General features: G+C 35.2%; 1 pseudogene; it reads left to right on the top strand.

The window, feature by feature from the left end:
- The first annotated feature begins 1,315 nt into the window (after nt 1-1,315).
- Nucleotides 1,316-4,043, top strand: LOC145823455 (uncharacterized; annotated as a pseudogene).
- The last annotated feature ends 984 nt before the right edge of the window (nt 4,044-5,027 follow it).

Raw genomic sequence — 5,027 nt, 5'->3', positions numbered from 1 at the left:
CTTGTGGACTCGTTTGACATAAAGATTATTCTTTACGGGATTAGATATGAATGGAATTATTATAGAATTATGGAATATAAGTTTTACTATGACAATGAAGAAAAATTAGAAACTAGATTCGTTGGTTGATTCAATTTTGAGTTTAGCACTAACTGAATCAATTCAATCCATGTCCAGACTACCTACTTCCATACTACTACAACGAATCAATTCAACTACGATTTGAAGTACGGTGGTTGGACTTGCAGTCACTTGAAATCGCATGTTCAACATGCAACTTCAATTGAAATCGCATTCTCACCATGCGATTTCACCAGTATGATTTGAAGCGATTGACACTCACTTGAAATCTCATGTTCAAAATGCAACTTCAATTGAAATTGCACGTTCAACATGCAACTTCAATTGAAATTGCATGTCCAACATGCAACGTCTCTGCAAATCGCATCCTCAACATGCGATTTCACCACTCCTGGGGATTGCAAGTATGGTTTACCCACTTGAAATCACATGTTCAAAATGCACATGTTCAAAATGCAGCTTTAGTTAAAATCGCATGTTCAAAATGCAACTTCTCATGAAATTGCATTTTCAACATGTGATTTCACCTACCATAAAATTCCCTTATGATACAACGATTTCAAGTACAATTTGCAGTACGATTTGCAGTACGACGGTTGCAATATTTTTTCTTTTTATGTTGACTATGTTTTTTTTATAAAATTCTCTTATAATTTTTTTGTCCTGTGAAACCACATGTTCAAAATGAAACTTCATTTGAAGTTGCATTTTCAATATGTGATTGAAATTGAAGTTGCATGTTGAACATGCGATTTTAAGTTAAGTTGCATGGTCTAAATGCGATTTCATTGCGATTTCATTGGTAACCTGCAGCACTCTTGTCAATGTCAAGTCACGAGGGATTTTCAAAAAATGTTAAAAAATAAATTATACAAACACTGAAATCATATTCTGTTCATTGGTAACATGCAGGATTGTTGTCAATGTCAAATCTTGAGAATTTATTTTTTATTGCTTATTTAACTCTCCAACACAATGGTGAACGCCAAACTCAAACTCTTCAGCTATTCCTTCTACAAATACTATATTTCAACATTTCAAGAGACAAAGTTTCCAAGCCAGTAATCTTTTTCATGAAGATTATATATGTAAAATATTCATTTAACACAAAATCATTTATTTATTTATATATTTATTTTTATGCTAGTTAAGGGTTATATTCTTCAATAACGCTTTGTGTTTGGTGAATTTTTTTTTTTTTTTTTTTTTTTTTTTTTCCAGTTTCAGTGGAAGGAAAACGATACAATCTTGCAATATACTATAATGGGGGAATAATTAATGATGAGTGTGGAATTGCATACAAGGGTCCTAATCCAAAATGGGTACGAGTTAATTGAAATATTTCGTTTATTGATCTCCATAATCGATTAATCAAGGCTACAGGGATACACCACAATGGTGGGAATGTCCTGATTAAATACAGATTTCCATTTAGAAGTTACCCTCATGCTGTCTACTACATATCACTTACAATCACAGATGATGATGGTGTTGAGGGTATATTTGATCTAATTGACTCAACTCTTGGTTACAACATTGCTAAGTTATATATCACTGTGGAGCCTATCTATCACGATCCAAACTTGGTACCCAAAGGTTTGACGTCGCAACAATTTATTTTTTATTCGCGGTGCTAAAATTAATTAAATATTTTAGGGTGTTATACCATTAATGTTTTTCCTTATACTAATGTTAATATTGATGTGCTAGGTACAAGTGAACAGACTTCCATGGATGTGTATTCCCCAATCAATACACATGACTATCAGTTCGAACCTACGTACTTTGAATAATTTGGTCATGACTCCCATAGTGATCATTTCGAACCTACGTACATTGTACCTACCGGTGTTAACTTTGATGGGGTAAAAGATATTCAACCATGGTCCACCAATGAAATGTGTGCAACAACCACATGTGTTGTACAAGAAATGATTGCAAATGACATCCACGTCTCAACGGATGATGGTTTGGACCCTGAAGATGACGATGCGGATGAAAGAGTTGGTCTATCAACTAAAGGGGGATAGACTGTTTTTGGTGCTTTTCACCAAGCCCCATCTCCAATGTTTACTGAGGATACACGGTCAAATGTTAATAATCCATCCATAGCGTTGGCAGTTGATGTCACTGGGTTATGGAACACAACAAAGGAGTTAAGCAAAGGGCTATTGTTTCAAAACAAGGAAGACTTACAGATTGCAGTAAACCGTTATGGCGTGATGAGAAACACTTACCATGTAATGGTGAAGCCAACAACAAACTTGTGGAAATTGCGTTGCAAAAATGGGTGCGAGTGGAAGCTTAGAGCATGTAAGCGTGCCAAACATGGTTTATTTGAGATTACCAAATATGAAGGACCTCACACATGTGTATCTGCAATGCTTACACAAGATCATGCAATGTTGAGCACAAAGTTAATTGAGCACGAAGTACGAGAGCTTGTAAAGGTGGATCCATCAATCAAGATCTCTATACTGAGAGCCAGTATTAGGCAAAAGTTTGATGGTTTCTTACCGTCTTATAATAAGGCCTGGAATGCAAAGCAAAAAGCCATTGCAAATATGTTTGGGGATTGGAATGAATCATACCACATCTTACCAAAATGGATGATGGCTATGATGGATTCTAATCTAGGAACTATCGTTTCATGGAAAACAATGTCGTCCGATGTTGCAAATAACGTTATATTTGAACGAGTGTTCTGGACATTCAGTTCTTCTATCGAGGGTTTCAAACATTACAGGCCAGTCATCAACATAGATAGAACCTTTCTAACTGGAAAATATAAAGGTAAGTTATTAATTGCAGTTTCATGGGATGCAAATAATCATGTATTTCCAGTTACCTTTGCCATTGTGAAGGAGGAGAGACTAGATACTTGGTAATGGTTTCTAACATACATTAGGGAGTACGTGACACAACGGATTGGCCTCTGTCTTTTATCTGACAAACATGGAGGAATTTTATCATCTGTGAATTGTTCACGTTGGTGGCAACATCCAAATGATTATCATCGCTACTACATTCGCCATCTTGCTAGCAATTACCATGCAAAGTACAACAATGCGATATTGTGAGACATGATCACTTCGGCAGCTTATGAGAATCAAAAAAAGAAGTTTGATCAGAAAATGAAGTCAATAAGAGACTTAAATTCCAAAGCTGCGGATGAACTTGATCGCATGCCACTTGAACTGTGGGTGCTAGCACATTATGGTGGCAAACATTATAGAGCTATAACTACCAACCTTTTTGAAAGCTTCAATGGAGTATTAAAAGGGTGCATGACATCTTCCTATCACATCATTGGTACAACTAACTTTTTATAAATGCGTTAGTTATTTTCAGGAACGATGTAACAAGGCCAATTTTGAAATTCATGCCGGTGAAGTTTACAATGCTTATGAAAAAAAGATGCTCACCAAATGGGAGAAAAAGTCCAGGGGTCATTCAGTGCAGAGTTTCAATATGAATTTGGGTATTTTTGATGTTCAAACTGCAGTGAACCCCTTATATTCGAATCCGGGTTTGCATCTTCATGTGGTCAACTTGATGGAAAGAACATGTGACTGTAAAAAATGATAGAATTATAAAATTCCATGTTCTCATGTCATTGCAGTATGTAAATTTGCTAACCTTGACCACCTACAATAAGTTGATGAATGTTACGCACTGAAAGCACAAATGACATGTTATCAACACTCATTCAATCTTGTAGTTGATGCTGCTTATTGGTGAAAGCCTAACTTTCCAAAACTCCATCCTAATCTGAACCTTGCTAGGACTCATGGTTGTCCAAGGACAACACGACTTCAAAATGCTATGGATTGGAGCGAGTCTCAAACCAAACAAAATTGTGGATTGTGTGGGTAATAAGGTCATAATCCGAGGAGATGTCCAAATAGCAATGTAACAGCCTTAAGTAGTGGGTGACATAACTAATTATTATCCAAATCGATTGTACCATGTGTTGTATTTAAATATTAAATGCAATGTTATCAATCTTAATTATTTTCTTGCTTGTGTTGTTGCTTGTTGTATTTTGTTCTGCAGAAGCTCTGCTATTTATCAAGTAAAAAATTATTGATAGTTGTCTATTGCTTGTGTTGAGAAGATTAAGTAAGATTTTGGTTAAATCGATGAGGTTGATTGATGACAAGTATATTTGAAAAAGAGTCTTTGCATTACAGAGTGGTTGCCCTATAGAGTGGTCGTCCACTGGCTATGCAAAATGAAATTTTTTTCTTTAGGGATGTCTGCCCAGATATTCGCCCAGATGTCCGGTGGGGTCCCGGTCGTGAAGATGACTTCCATGGTTGTCGAGTATACTGCTGAGTTGACAACTGGTACGAAGCAAAACTGAACTGCAACAAAACTGGAAAAAAATCCCTTGGTCGGTCGTCCAGCCGGATGTCCCCCCGGCTATTTGGGCTAGATTACTTCGGTTGCTGCTGTGCTGGGCCGTTTTTGGTGCTGACTTGGCCTCTGTCTTGGGCTGAAATTAACACCTATGTAAGCACTATTTTTACAATCCAAAAATATGTTTAGGCTACAAAATTACGTGAAAAATAATGTGATAAAATATAAGATTTCAATATAAAGTTTCAATTCATAAAACATAAAACTCATTTTTATTATAAATTCGTTAATCATATGGATATAAAAATCTTCAATTATTATATCTTTTAATTTTTTTATATTTTCATATCATTTGTATGAATTTTAATCTTTATAATTTTATTAAAATTACAATTATATAAATTATTATATTTTTTGTAAACCTTCAAATGTAATTTAGGCCAGCATTTGAGCTCTCGTTTGGCATGAAGAATTTTGGGATAAAAGACTAAAATAGTTACAGAAAGATAAAAAAATTATACATCTATCCCTCTCTCTCTCTTTTCTCTTCTCTTCTTATGTGTTCAGTCATTTGGTTGTTTCTG

This window comes from Camellia sinensis, chromosome 4 (assembly GCF_055761805.1).
Source record: "Camellia sinensis isolate YWXY chromosome 4, ASM5576180v1, whole genome shotgun sequence".
Classification (NCBI taxonomy): Eukaryota; Viridiplantae; Streptophyta; class Magnoliopsida; order Ericales; family Theaceae; genus Camellia; species Camellia sinensis.
Note: the sequence above shows the minus strand (reverse complement) of the source record. Positions and strands in the feature narration are given on the sequence as shown.